Genomic DNA, 16,057 nt, shown 5'->3' on the forward strand with positions numbered 1-16,057 from the left:
ACCAGAGGCTTTGAAGGGAGTGCCTTACAATATAAATAGTCTTAATCTCCCACAAGCATTGACTTTCAAGAAAGAGAATTTTCTCAAGACTAGTGTTTTTAATCAGCTAGATCTGCAACAAGATTGAAAGTAATGCTGGTGATAATGGGAGCAGCCTGTGCAAGAGAAAAAGCAGCAAGCAGTCAATGATCTGATTCATGAGGAATGTTACAAGTTGGAGAGGAGGGGGAAATTAAGAAGTCTCTCAGATCCCCTAACTACTTCTACCTCTAAAACAGCCATCTGAAGACATCCCCACCTGAAGTGAAAATGTACCATTTGGACGGGAATGAGTTATTAGCTGGAAGAGGGTGCCCAGAGATGTTGGAAATGTAGACAGAGCTTTAACAGTCCCAGTGTTTCCATTTTTCATGCCAAAAAGGATCAGTGCCAGATACAAAACAGGTGGAATTATTCTAGCATGGCTTTGAAGGCAGAAAGGAGAATGGCATATGTGTTTTACCTGAGATAGTAGAATAGCAGTCAAAGCAGATAAGGTTACAGCAATATGAGAAGAGAAATGGCTCTGGCCACAAATTGTTGGAGTCTCAGTAATGGTGGTCTGGGCCCCCGTCCTGATACTTTTTTTTTTTTCCTAGAAGAGAGAGGAAAGTGCTTCTGAAGTGCTTGTCTCCAGCAAGGGGAGTGAGGTGGTTTTTTGAGGGTTGTTTTCATTTTTAGTAGCATGCAATTAAAGAAGGGGAAAAAGTAAAGGAAATAAATGCCTCTAAAATTATTTTAGTTATATTTTCTTGAGTTTGTGTGATTTTTCAAATGTTTTCCTCAAGTGTTTCTACAAAGAGGAAAAGAATTTTCAGTGGGAAAGAGGAACACATAACCAAAATCATTTCACCTCCTACATGCAATTCTCCTTGAAAAATTTGTGGTTCATACACATTTTGCCACACACCCTGGGGCAAAACTGTTACACCAGTACTATTCTACTCAGGGCACTTGTTAACAGATGTAAAGTGTGATCTGATAGTCACTACTTTTGGCAACATCCAAAGCATATGTTGAGCTTTCAGGAAGAAATTGGTCTAGCATCTCAGTATGGAGTGCCTCACGTGCTCAAAGGACGTATTCCCACCACTGCCCTGTGTCACGTCTATAATCACTTCTAGAACTAGGACTTACTGTACAACCTGGACTCCCACTGGGAAGGGAGTGACCTGAAGGTCCCTGCTTTAAAAATAGGCTCAAAGGATTTCATGAAATGATTATTAGCCAGCTACACTGAAAACCAGAATGTACCGAGGACTTTACCAAGTACTGAGAGAAATTATATTAAATAAAATAAATAAGTTATTCCCTAAATAAGAAAGGGTCAGGGACAGGATTTGAGTGTAGTACTTTTCTTCTTTTCTCTTTGTCTGATGAATTTCTACATTTCCTTTGAAACTCTTGACCTGGATAACTGGGTAACTCACTTTATCTTCTGATTTTCCCTGCTGGACTGTAAGTTCCATGAGGATATGACATCTCTCTCTCCATGTATGCCCAGTGCCTAGCATGGAGTTGGGCAGAACTTTGCAATATAGGGCCACCTAGTAAATATTTTAGACTTTGTGAACCATACAGTCTCTGTTACAACTACTCAACTTGGTCATAGTAAAGAAGAAGTCAAAGACAATATTTTTAAAAATGAGTGTGGCTATATTTTAATAAAAACTTGCTTGCAAAAGCAAGCCATGACCTGGATATACTCTGCAGTCTATAGTTTGCTGACTGGCCTAATACAAAATCTGGCACAAAAGAGTTGCTCAGCAAGAAGGTCTTTCAGTAATGCAGACTGAGCTGGTGGTGGTCTGTGAGGATGGAGAGAAGAGGATGGATTGGAGCTACTTGGTGATTGGATGAGTGGTGATTTGATATGAGGGGTGGGCAAGGAGAATAGGATAAATTTAAGTTTCTGGCTTATAAAGTTGGCCTTAAAGAGAAGACATTTAAGTTACAAATAGTGGAACTGGGTATGTTAGCAGAAGTGGGGAGGGAGGGATGAGTTATATTTGGAGATACTGAGTAGGAAAAATAATGTAATATATTCTATAACAATGGCTCTTAGACTTTAGTGTGCATCAGAATCAACCAGAATGCTTATAGAAAACAAATTCCTGGGTTTACCTCCAGAGTTTCTGATTGGGGGGGGGGGGGAGACAATAATTTGCATTTCTATAATGTTCCCAGATGATGTTGTAGATGCTATAGAGGCCACCTTTTGAGAACAACTGTACTAGAGAGATGTGCCAGGGTATGTTTTGCATGTCATCACTACTGAGAGTGAATGAAATAGAGAAAGGGTCAGGGACAGGATTTGAGGATATCATAGATGTAAAAATGTGCATGCTATTATCTTTCAAGCAAAGATTTAGAGCCCTTTGAGACTAGAGAAAAAGTTGTTTCATCTTCCCATGCCAGACATCTTTCTGTAATGAGGAGTCATGATGTCATCCCTGCCCTCATCCCAACCTTGGTACCAAGCTCATTTGGTCCAGTCCTATCAGACTGAGGTCGCATTGCTTTTCCTCTGTTTCTATGGCCTCCACACAAATGGCCCTCTCATCTTCAATCTACATATAAATTTTCAACATCTGAGCCTTCTTTCCCTCTTGCTTAATGTTCCTGGCACATTCCTAGACTTTCCTACTAGATTGGGAAGGCCACCATCTCTAGTCAGAATCAAAAAGAAAAGAGACATTGCTATTAAACAATCCAATTCCCACTCATTAGCAAAAAGATGAAGAAAAATATTGGAAAGATGGCAAGCAAGAAGAATATCAGAGGAGGCCTCAAATCTCTGGAACTTCAATCTTTGGTTAATATTAATTAATATTAATAAAATATTAATATTGTTGAGAAACCTCTTATAAACCTTTCAACTACTAAAATTAGAGAGATCTCTGAGGTGTAGACTGTCTTCTCTGTTTTCTTTTTTTGTAGTTCTTCCTCCTTTGTCTGTATTGTAACTATTTTGGTCTTTAAGTTAACAATTAAAATGATAGCCAGTATCCATTGAATGCTTACTTCTAAGTGCATGTACTATTAATGTACATTTTCTTATTTTATTTTCACAACCACCACTGAGGTAAGTCTTTGTATCTCCATTTCAGAGAGATTCAGAGAGGCTAATTAACTCACTTATGATCAAATTGTTAATAGGTAACTGTGAGAGAATTTAAGCCAGGACCTGAATGACACCAAGCCTATTCTCTTGACCAATCTTCAGCTTCCCAGATTTCCTTTCTCCATCCTGCATGCATCGAAAAAAAAAATGTACAGATGCTGTATTTTTAAGGACTTCACTGCTAATCTGTACATGGATGTAGATAAGGTATAAAAAGCTTAGCAAGATTTCAAAGTCGAAAAGCCATTTTAACATTTTCAAGATGTTGATCCACAACTGGATACATTCTTATAGATATAGACATCCAGTTGAAAGACTTCCCTCATCATTTATTGCCAAGGAAGGAGTCACCAAAACTTCCCCATCCTACTCCATCATCATTATTGCTCTTGCTTTCAAGAGAGGAACAGGCTGACTACTGCATAAAAGAAGAGCCCCTTTTTTTAACACTTTGCAAGGACAAGCAGGTGGTGAAAGGGAAACTTACTTTGGTTTGATGAGATGCCAGTCACACATATCTCTAAGTGGAGATGCCAGTTACAAGGATAACTTTGAACACTTAAATGCATGCTCACCCCTAAATATTTATTAGCATTCCAGTGGTGTGAGTAATATTCATACCAGAGGGCCTCAGCAATCATATAGCTCTTCCTCTATGAGAACACTAAGCAGAGACAGTCACAGCTCACCTGGTTTTCGTAGTCCACTTACAGTTAAGCAGGCATTGACTAGGTCTAGACAGTGTGCTATAAGGAGAAATAATATGTGTCACTTATGAGCAAAGCACTTAAGATCCAGTAGACAGCCTTCTAACTGTCCCTTACATGGACTTAGAAAACACATAGACCAAGTATTGCAAACGGCATAACCACAGGATAAAAGCAGCCTGGATTCCTGAGTCACCACATGGAAGAGAGCTATCCTGGACTGTCCCTTAGCCTTGGGTGGACTCCATATGAGTGAGAAATAATATTGTTGTTGTTTTTACTGTGGATTATTTGTTACTGTACCACAGCATTATTTATCTAAACTATTGCCAGTGATTTTATTTTTACTAATTTATTTACTCTGGACTGGGTCAAATGAAGCGTTCTGTTGGTTCCACAATATATCTTCAATCTTAGTTGAAAAAGACCATGGCTAAGTCCAGAGCAGAAAATAAAAACAAAAGGTAAGAAGGAAAAAAAAATTCAAGAAATACCATTCAGAGTAGAGAATGCTTAATTCATATAGGCAAATGCAAAGAACATAGATTTTAAATGAAAACCTATAATTCAAGAAAACCATGAGTCTAACAGCTTAAAAACAGTATTGCATAATATAAGTCCTAAGGGCTTAGAGAAGTATTTATTACATTGCTTACTAAATGGTTTTCTTAATTTAAAGACATGACGAAGAAGCATGGCAACATTAGAATAAAGGAAAAAAGCAATAATGTTGGAAATTTTGAGGGAGAAAAGTGGTTTGAACATTTGTCACACATAAAATGTAAAAGGAAGAGCATTTAAACTAGATTTTTCTCTGAAATATACACAGCTTAAGCTTTCAAAGAACAAACAAAGGCATGTAAGCTGAAGAGGGTAGACTAAAGTAGAGTGCATTTTAGCCATCAATCTTGGAGGTGACAGAGATCTGAACAACTGTAGTTAAGTGTGGATCATAAATAACATGTTACCATCTCTGCAGCCAAAGACAAATAGCTTGCTCACCAGTAAGAAATTTAGGAGAATTTGTGGATGAAAACTTTCCAACCTAAGGGACAAGGACAAATAAGCTCATATATAAATGGCTGGCAGCCCCATTCTGTCTCCTATTCCACTCCTACTATTTTACCATTCTCTTGTAAGTGTATCTGTACGTGTGTGCGTGCAAACATGCACTCATGTATGTACTCACACAAACAAGTTCCTGCTGCCTACTGGTCTAAAGCAATTGGTCATTTATAATTAGTAGGTGTTCTTTGGTAAATAAAAGTTCTTAACCAACTAAGCCACCCAGGCGCCCTATGGTAAATAAAAGTTCTAAGTGTAGAGGCAAGTAAGAGTTTTAGGTCTCCTCCTATAACTAGGTTACATGAAAATGAGGCTTTAATAGAAGGAATTTGGTCACACATACTAACATTTACTGATAAAAAAGTGTGCAACTTACTCTGTAAGCTCCTTTTAGTGGTTTGACCCTACCTATGTGAAAGATTTGCTTGAGGCAAATGCAAAAATATGTTATCAGTAAGGTTCAGCGTGGTGACAAGTATGCTCAGAATCATTGGGTATACACCAGACCATTTCAGATTCTGGCCACTTCGAAAAGGTATAGGTAACCTGGTCTCTAGGTTTTTACACCCCATTCCTGCAAGGGCAAGAAAGTCTGCACAATATTTCTTGCACCCTTATCAGTAAAAAAAATAATTCATAATACACATTATGCTAATCTGATGCTAATCAGACATAAGAATATTAGCAATAAGGATAGCTGGAGTGCATATCTTTGGAACGTGGGCTTCTGATTAGAAGATTTAAAATGCTAACTATCCCTGGAGTATGTTCTCTCAATTAAGCCACTGACCTCCCATAGGGTGTAGATTAAATTAACACAAGATGCACATGTATATCACACTGCCTATGAAGAAATATTGTCAAGGATAATAAGAAGCACTTCATAAAAATTTCAATCCATGGGGATGGATAAGCCATAGATTTCAGGACAAGTAAGGAGAACAATTATCACATCCTGATATATATATATATATATATATAATATTATATATATACGTGTGTGTATAAACATTTAAACCACCCACTAAAGAGTTTGCCCAATTACTTGAATTATTTTGGTAAATGACAACTCTATTAAAGAGGTAAGACTCTGCAAATAAGACTTTTTTTTTCCTTTTTATTGTCAATGGAAGATAGGTTGAGTAAAGATAAATACCCTTATTGACTGTCTTTTATGAGAGCTTTTTGTGGTGTAGTGGTTAGGCATGTGACCTCCAGAGTCAGACGGTCTGGTTCAAATCTTTGTTCTGCCATCTATTAATTGTGACATTAAACATATTATGTAATGATGATTTTTAGTCTCAAAATGGGGATGATAACTCTTATGGATGCTGTGAAGATTAAATAAGATTAAAGATAAATAAATAAATAAGAAAGATTAAATAAATAGCATGCTTAAAGTACTTAGAAGAATCTCTAAGACATAGTAAGTAGTGCATACCTGTTGTTATTTTTATAATTGATATTTTTATTATAACTTTAGCATCCAAATTCTGTATACTTCTCTGCACTACAGATGTGATTTGAGAAGTATCAAGATAATAATAACTGTTTCATAAGATTTTGTGTAGATTAAGTGACATAATGTGCTTGAAGCTCTGGAATACATCAGTGACCCACTAAGCAATAATAGTCATGATGTTGAGTAACATTTCACACAGAACTGAGTTTTTGCAGTTGCTGTGTTCAATCCCTGGAAATTCTTCTGGGCATCCCAGCCTTTTCTGAAGGGCAGTATCCTAGAGGAAAGCATAAAAACTCTAGACCCTGAAGATCTACAGAAACTCTGCCTTAGGAACCTGCATGCCTCCCCCTGTTTCCCCTACCCTTCATGTACCAGAAAGAACACTGGGTGGAGAGAGAGATTATGCATCCATCATTGGGGTGGGGGGGTGAGGCAAGAGTGCAGATCCTGTTCTTCAGCACTGAAAATGGTGAAAGCCTTAAATACTGAAAGTCAGAGATGTAAAAGTCAAACTCTAAAATAGTACTGATACTTAAGCAGAGCCACATCAATTTCACTTTAGTTGAATGCATTTGAAAAGCTAAACTGATAATCCTGTGAACATTTTCAATGTGTAGCTCTCTCATTTAGTAGGTTTAATCCACTCTCCTAGATCATTATACAAGTGTTTTGTTTTGTGCCATGGGAAATTCTGATCTTAGCTGATGAGGTACTCAGTCACCTATAATCTTGTGAGAGCCACAAACGATGATAATTGCAATTTATGAAGTAACCTAGAACGAAAAACACAATATGCTGAGTTTGAGCTGAGGTAATTGTATTTTTACTTCAGATCAGCAGAAAATTCAAAAAAAGGTAACACCATTTGAGCACTATTTCCAATTTCATCTTCTCAATTTTATTAACTATAATCATTAAGGAATTGCTGAAGAAAAGATAAGAGCTCTGCAAGTTGACTTAGAGCATCTGCATAGAAAAGAGAGAATAAACAATGTACAATCAGTAAAAAGCTATGGAAGAGGCAAAGAAGGTTTAGTGTGTTGGAAACAATATTGAATTACTACTGAAGAACTTTGAAATTTAATAAGGTCACCTCTAAAGAGCTGGGTGACCTTGAACTTCCCACTTCTCCTCTCGGGGCCTCTTTTTCCTCATTGGTTAAATCTGAGAATCCAAATGAGTTACCACTAATCTATCATTCTTGAAATTCTGTGAGTATAGAATATGTAAGCTATTATTACTTTAGTATGAATAAATATTACGTGTATTATCTGAGGCTGTAGGCAATGAGTGTTCTTTTCTTTAAATGTCTTAAACAGATTAGTTTCTCTGAAGTCTTCATTGTACTTTCCGTCTTGCCAAGGCATCTTTCATCTTCCATGGTGTCCTGGGATTCTCTTCTGGTATCTCACACATATCACAGGGAGTCCACTATTAGTTTTTTTGTCCCATAGCTATTATAAGTATTTGCAGCTCAGGAATCATGTCTAATTTACCTGTTTCTTCAGTGCTTAAGAAAGGCATGGCCTTTAATGTGGAATGACAGAATAAACAAAGGAATGACTAAGTGAATAAATGACTGAGTGAATGGTTTCATATCAATGAAGCAGAGTGTAAGTAAAGACACCCCAAGTACCAAACCGTTCAATGCAATTCACCATTAGAATGTATCTTCAAGCTCCTATTTCACAAGGTCCTCACAAGATACTCCCCAAAATGGTTCTTACAGCACTTGTTTTGGCTGACAGTAGTCACATTCCATGAAAATGACAGTGGGCCAGAGTATCTTTAGAAATAACTGTTTTGCAAACCTAATTACCATCAAACAGCCATCACAAAACACGTACCTGAGTAGGAATGCAGTATATATATAAACCAAGACTTCCTCATTTATCTCGGGGATTGGTAGGCTATGGTCCATTGGCCCAATGTGCTTCACCACCTGTTTTTGTAGAGCCTGTGAGCTAAGAGTGGTTTTTATAGTGGCCACAATAGCCAAACTATGGAAACAGCCAAGATGTCCATCGACAGATGAGTGGATAAAGAAAATGTGGTATCTATATACAATGGAATATTATGCAGCCATGAAAAGAAATGAAATCTTGCCATTTGCAGTGACGTGGATGGAACTGGAGGGTATTATGCTGAGTGAAATAAGTCAAACACAGAAAGACATGTATCATATGACCTCACTGATATGAGGAATTCTTAATCTCAGGAAACAAACTGAGGGTTGCTGGAGTGGTGGGGGGTGGGAGGGATGTGGTGGCTGGGTGATAGACACTGGGGAGGGTATGTTCTATGGTGAGGGCTGTGAATTGTGTAAGACTGTTGAATCACAGACCTGTACCTCTGAAACAAATAATACATTATATGTTAAAAAAAAAAAGAAGAAGAAGATAGTAGGAAGGGAAAAATGAAGGGGGGAAATCAGAGGGGGAGACAAACCATGAGAGACTATGGACTCTGAGAAACAAACTGAGGGTTCTAAAGGGGCGGGGGTGGGGGGATGGGTTAGCCTGGTGATGGCTATTGAAGAGGGCACGTTCTGCATGGAGCACTGGGTGTTATACACAAACAATGAATCATGGAACACTACATCAAAAAGTAATGATGTAATGTATGGTGATTAACATAACATAATAAAATTAAGAAATGTAAAATAAAAAAAAGAATGGTTTTTACATTTTTTTAATGTTTGGGGGAAATTTTTTAAAGAATAATATTCATGGCACATGAAAACTATATGAATTTCAAACTTCATTGCCCATAAATTCAGTTTTATTGGAACACAGCCATGCTCATTCATTTGTTAATGTCTGGTTGGCTTGATGTCACAACAGCAGAGTTGAGAGCTTATGACAGAGACTGTATGACCTGCAAGCCTGAATATTTACTGTTTAGCCCTTAAAAAAAAATTGCTAAGTTTTGTTTTATCTGACGTTCAAAGTTCCTTTTGTCCTATCAAAACCAATTTGCAGTGATGGCTTTGTGTTTAGGAGAGCTGCTTCATCTTCAAATGGAAAGTTTCAGTACCTGCAAAACTTGGAGAAGGATTATATTGTCATTTCTTTGTTTTTTTGTTTCTTTTTTTATGGAAATAGGATAGTTTAAAGAAGGGATTTAGTATAATCAAAGTTTTTTTTCACATTATTTTTATGAAATTTAAACCAAGAACTATTGTGAGCAATTAGCTTCTTTAAAATAATACATTTTCATTTAACTTACTTAAATTCATCACATATTTATTTATTTATTCCACATTTTCTCTTAATCCAAATGAGTTATCAATATTTTTTCATTCAAATTCAAGCAGGGGTCTGATAAATTTTTTTCTTTTTTTTTAAGATTTTATTTATTTATTTGACAGAGAGAGACACAGTGAGAGAGGAAACACAAGCAGAGGGAGTGGGAGAGGGAGAAGCAGGCTTCCCCCTGAGCAGGGAGCCTGATGCGGGGCTCGATCCCAGGACCCTGGAATCATGACCTGAGCCGAAGGCAGACGCTTAATGACTGATCCACCCAGGTGCCCCTGATAAATCTTTTTCAAAAGACATTTGCTTGAAACAATTTATAAAGTATCATTGAGCTGTCCATAAAGTTAGTATGGTGAAGCACAAAAAAACTCTTCTTCAATGAAATTAAATGATAAAAAGACTTCCCTTAAGCCCTTTCTCTCAAATTGTGTCTGAGGGTTAACTGAAAATAATAATGACTAGCTGAGATTAGAAAATTATCTAACCCCACCAAATAAAAAGTCTAGAAAATCACAAATTTTGTTTTTGTAGCTATTTCATTTGTGACATTTTTACTTTTTATCAAAATGCTGTTCCCCAAATTGAGAAAAAGTCTCCACCAGATTAATTTACTAAATATGCTAATTTGTTCCATGGGAGCAAATCATTTCTAAGTAACTTCCATATATGATCACATTGTAAAACTACTGTACTCTGTATATTTAAGAAAATGTTTTTCCACATAGGCTAAATTATTTATGTAATAAGTAACCATGGTGGGAAAGCAAATCTTTCAGTTCCAAATCAATGAGAGGATGAGTTGTTATCTTGCTGATTGATGGTGATTAGGCTCTTGGAGCAGATCTGGCCTACATGCTGGTGAATGCCAAATGGCTGAAGGCCACCTCTCTCTATACTCCTTTGCTGGCAGTTATCTTTCAATGAATTGGAAGAAGCCACAGTTCCAGCAGCATGATTTTGGTTCAGTGGCTCAAATTGGCCATTTTCTTCTGCTTAGATCATTGCCCCACCAGGTACTACCTGTTGGTGGTCATATTATATAATGTTATATATCAATTTTACTTAATTAAAAAAATAGCACATCATGACTTCCTCTTTCTTGCTTTTTTATCTGGGTGACAGGAAATACTCTATCACAAGACTCTCTTAAAAATAAAAAGCTATTAAAAATAGAGTAGCAGCTCTACCCTAGATATTTGTAAAACATATGCAATAAAACCCCAGCTGTGATCTTCAATAATCTTGTATAAGACTAGGAAAATATTTCAATATAAAAGGAGGTTCTATATGCTTGCCTTTGAGACATGGATAAGTATATTGTCTTGGCAGATGGTTATGATAAGTATTAAATCAAATCAACCCCCAAATGGTTGTGGGCTTTGTTGTTTGCTTGTTTGTTTGTCTTTCAAATACCATGCAAGTCAATGCAAGTCATAGCCTTGTCATGCCAGGGAGTGTCAGTATTTAGCTCATATCAAATTACTCAGGATAGGAGCCTTAGAAAAAAATATTAAAAAATTTTGTAATCCTAGAATTCTGAAATAATTGGAACTGGAGTTTCTATATGTACAGTCAAGGAATAATTTCTTCCCACATTAAAGATTTAAAGTAAAAAACGTTCTCACTTACTGTATATGTGGGTTAATCATATGGTTGTTTAGGCATAACTGAGTAGAGTAACATGCATAAGTGACAGATGCATATCATGTCTTTAGCTTCTCAAGTTGTTTGTGGATAATAGCATGGTTTTAATGCTTCAGAAATTTTTTAATCAGGTGCTACAAAAGATAATAATTCTTGTATTAGTTTCCCTAATTTATAAATGTCAGTCATGACAATCTTGTGCAGACACTTTGGTTTTATCATCACACCCTGCTCTGCTGCCTCTTTAATGCATCAAGAATATCTTAAGAATCCGCTTCCATCCTTATTCTTGATTTCAAGGGAGGGGGGATACTAATCATATGTGCACAGGTGTATTTTTATAGAGCTGCCAGCAAATCCTTCTGCTCATTCAAGAACATCATCTGTCTGTCATTAATGTTCTATCTGTCTTCTTGAAATAGAGAAACAAGGACCTACCTACTATCCCAAATTTCACCCAGCAGTTGAATTCACTAACATCAATTTAAGCTCAGGTCTTTTTGAAAGATACTTCATTATGACTACAATACTAGTTGTTTATTTGCTGAACATAATTATTGTTTATTTGTTGAAGCTCTTGTTGTCTTTCTCTCTCTCTCTCTTTCTCTCCCTCTTTCTCTCTCTCTTCTTTATATTGGTCAATTGGTTCAAATTCCATATTAACTTCCTGTATGCTCTATGATTTTTAAACATTACCTATTTTATTCTTTTTAGATAACCAAGTATAATAAAAATTAACAAAATAAACCTGTATTCATATCAAGGAGTCTATATGTATGTGAAATCAAATTAATGAATTGTAAATTCTTAATGAAATTACTGTGGGTGATTATACACACAGTGCAAATAAGAACTTGGAAATCCAAATTGGAAATATAATATGAGATTAGGAACTATAAATTATGTCACTGTGAGTTAGCTACGGATTCTTATATCTAAAATTGACAAAACATAATATGAAAGAGAGAATGGACCTGGATGCAGGTCTCTGGATGCAGGAGAGAAACATTCCCTTCAGAATGTGGCTGCCATTTTCCCTGGACTTTTTTACCTTATCTGTAAAGATGCTAATAGTATCCATTTTTGCTGTCAAATTTTCCTTTGTTTTGCTCATTTCATTTATTTGGTACAAACAAATAAATGTGGTGATCATCTTCCTGAGCAATGTTCTGTTTATCTGCTTATTCTAATAGGATACTAAATTTTCTAGGTCATGTCATCCCATCCCAACATAAAAAAAGGAGTTGTGAGAATGGTATTCCCTCCCTAAAAACAGTGGTGGTTGAAGTAAACCCAGCTATTTACAAAACTCTGTGTCACTAGGGATACATTTGCAAGGCTCTCTTCAGAAATCAGTATGTCTTAGGACATCATGCTCTTCCCCATAAATTCGGGTGCCAAAATGGAAGAGCTACAGGGTTGCAGGCATATTTGGGAGCAGATGGTAATATCTACTGCTGTGTCCAAATAGGCTGGTGGGCATATTTATCTGATATGTTTTTGAGCTATGATAAGAAGCCAACCATCTCTCTTTATTCACCACCGAGGAATACACTTTCAAGTAAAGATAACCCTTTCTGTAGAGCCTGCTTGCCAGTTAAAAATAAATAATACACCTGCTGAATTTTTGTCTTTCTTCAATTACAGTCATAACAAAAAGAATACTTTTTATGGCTTGTTTAATGTTTTCTTTTAAAAGTATTTCTTTAAAGTACTTGTGTATAAATAAGATCATTGCTTATTAACATTATGCGCTAATTAGAACACATTTTACCCTGAGTTGCTTAAAATATAGACTTTTTCAAATTTGCAGTGCATCCTAACCCTTCAGTATAGCTCTCTCTGACTCTAATTAATTCGCATTGCAAAAGAAATGAGTTTGATCTCAGCTGTAGAAGTCACAGTGACTTATCCTTTCAATGAGGTGATAATTGGTGTCTGGTTAATTCTATTCATAGAAACCATGGGCCATAAAAAAATAATCCTCTCTTCTATTACACAGCATGAAGCTTCCAGTAGCACCTATGCTGTTTCCTGGTATGAAATATTTTTATTCTTAAACCATAATTCACAATTGTGGAAATGCATCTTTTAAGCAAATACCTATCTCCCGCTTAATAGTTACTCAAGAAGACATTGTCATGTTGCTTTGCATGTGGTCACATGGCCTTTAACACAGAAAAAGATTATGTTATTTACCTCCATAAACACAAGGCCTAACAGGGCAGAAGTTAAGGTATCTCCTTACAAAAACAAAAACACGTACTATCCACAGACATTTATTCAACATAAAGATGATTGGTGATATGCAAGGTATTTTTACATGGGTGTGTAACATTTTGAAACATATGAAAGACTATATACATACTCCTGCTGTATATATTTGTAAATTATGAGGCAAATAAGAAAATTATTAATCATGAACCAGCACCAAAGTGAAGAGCTAAAATATCACCAATATGATTGCATTTATTTGGGTGTTACTCCTTACCTCTTCTATCACCTGCCCCCAACAAATATGTGCATGACCTGCTTTGTTTTTATCATTGTTTTGGCTTTTACGAAGTTTTATCACATGTTTACACACACAAACACATACGCAACTTCTTTTCATTAAAATATCATCATACCCAGTATTATCTCTCACTTTCTTTTTCCTCTCAATATTGTGATTCTGAGAATTACCCACACCTTTTTATGAAACCACAGTTTGTTCTTTTTCACTATTACATAACTCCTCTCTACTATGAAGATTTGTATCCATTATTTTGTCTATCCACATCTCAGCTGTTTCCAGCTTTTTAATAACATGGACAATACCACCATAAACATATTTGTATATTTCTCCAGGAGAACATGTTTAAAAGTCTCAGTAGGAGTAGAATTGGTGGCTTGTAAGATGTTCAAATTATTAACTCTACAAAATGTCTAAATTTATTTCCAAAAAATTATCAATTTATATTTTCTTTCATGATATGTAAGATCCACATACTTGCAAAGAGGTTATAAATCATTGGGCTATCATAAACATAGTTGTTAGGATAATTATTTTATCATTAGTAACTTTGCTGATGTTATTACAAGTATACAGAATTATAATAATAAATGTAAATAATAACTAAGATAAATTACAATGACACTGATAATAATAAATATATTTATGGGACAAAAGAACAGAAATCAGGAACAGTAAACAAGAGAGGACATCACGATTTGGAGGAAAAGAAAGAAATGCAATGTGCAGACAAAAAAATCACCTTGATGAGTGCCTTTGGGAGATAAATGGATAATGAGTATTTGTTAATTTTTTAATAATTGCATAACATCTACATAAACACATTTTCTTTGCTTTATGTAAATATATTGATATCTGTTAAAAATGATTAAATCATTTAATCATTTCTGATAAATTAAACCCCTTGACCACTGGAGAGTCACGTCCTAATTGTAGTTCTCTCTCTAGTTATAATATTAAGAGTTTAGTAGGCAACTCTCAAAACTTATATATACATGTATATATATAATATATAATTATATTGTATGTATATTGCATATAATTATAAATATATACACACACACAGAATATTGTGGATGTTTTTATAAACATGGTTTTATACCAGAAGTTTGCATTTCTTGAATTTGCTTTCTTTTCTCAAATAAATGTCCAGAAAATTTTTCCTGTATGTATAGCTTGACCTCATTTCATATAAACAATGGATATCCTATAATTTAGCCATTATAGTTACATGATTATATTATAGGACATTAAATAGTCATTCCATATAAATGATAGATGTCATATAATTTAGCCAGAATAGTTATCCTATGTGTGTATTTAGGTTTAAACATTGTTACAATAAATATCCTAGTGTGCCTTTATGCCTTTGAGAGAATATGGTTTTAAATTAGATACTTAGAAATAAAATGTCCTGACCCAATTGCATATACATTTGAATGTTAATAGTTACAGCCAAATGTTTCTTTTAAAAGCGAGAACTGTGAAGGGTCTGACATTTTACTCTACATTCAAGCTATTAATGGAGCCTGCCACAATTTCATAGATGCTGGCAGAAGATACAACACTCTTGGGTCAGAGACAAAAGACTTTATTACTCACAGTAGTAGCAGTAGCCATTTTCTTATGCAGATTTCCCAAATCCAAATTCCCACAGGGACATGTGAAGAGGGTCTGGTGATACCTGCACAAGTAGTGTGTTATGTGAGAGAAACCTTGACCTTAGGGAACCTGACTCTTTCATGGTGGTCAGTAAGCATGCCTGTCCTGTGATCCAGAGGAAAAGATTGCCTTTATTGGGTTGAATACTATACAAACATTATCTTTACTTGTTAAGGAGGTACCATATCTATCTTCCAAAGATAGATCCAAAGCTTTTCAGTATATAAACACACTTGAAAAGATAGTTTGTAATACAATCAGGGCTGCTACTCACAAGATACACAGAAACACAAAGAATCATTTCCCAATAATTTCCATCAGAGAGGATTTCCACTTGCTTCCATTAGGAACCATGGTGGTTACTAACCTGTGGGTATTTTAAATCCTTTCCAGGTTAATTCAGGATTATCAAGTTCAGTACCCCTTAACTTTTGCTGCAGGATCCAATCTGAATCTCCTAATTACAGTGCTGATACAGCATTTGCTTTTAGAATAAATCATTTTTTTCCCAAGTACTTAGCCACCATGGCAGGAATCAAGAAAATATAACACCTGTTTTCTGCAAATCCCAGAGAACAT

At 35.6% G+C, this 16,057-nt stretch overlaps 1 protein-coding gene across 49 annotated transcripts in view; it reads left to right on the top strand.

Annotated features, from left to right (window-relative positions):
• Positions 1–16,057, top strand: part of PTPRD (protein tyrosine phosphatase receptor type D) — a 2,332,398-nt gene that overhangs the window by 1,563,370 nt on the left and 752,971 nt on the right. The window contains exon 10 of one of the 49 annotated variants that reach the window (XM_032392358.1): positions 13,304–13,338. The exons of the other annotated variants lie outside the window; for them this stretch is intronic. The gene's annotated coding sequence lies outside the window, so the exon portion shown is untranslated. The remainder of the gene's footprint in view (positions 1–13,303; positions 13,339–16,057) is intronic. 49 annotated transcript variants of the gene reach the window in all.

The sequence above is a fragment of the Phoca vitulina genome, unplaced genomic scaffold (assembly GCF_004348235.1).
Source record: "Phoca vitulina isolate PV1807 unplaced genomic scaffold, GSC_HSeal_1.0 scaffold67, whole genome shotgun sequence".
Classification (NCBI taxonomy): Eukaryota; Metazoa; Chordata; class Mammalia; order Carnivora; family Phocidae; genus Phoca; species Phoca vitulina.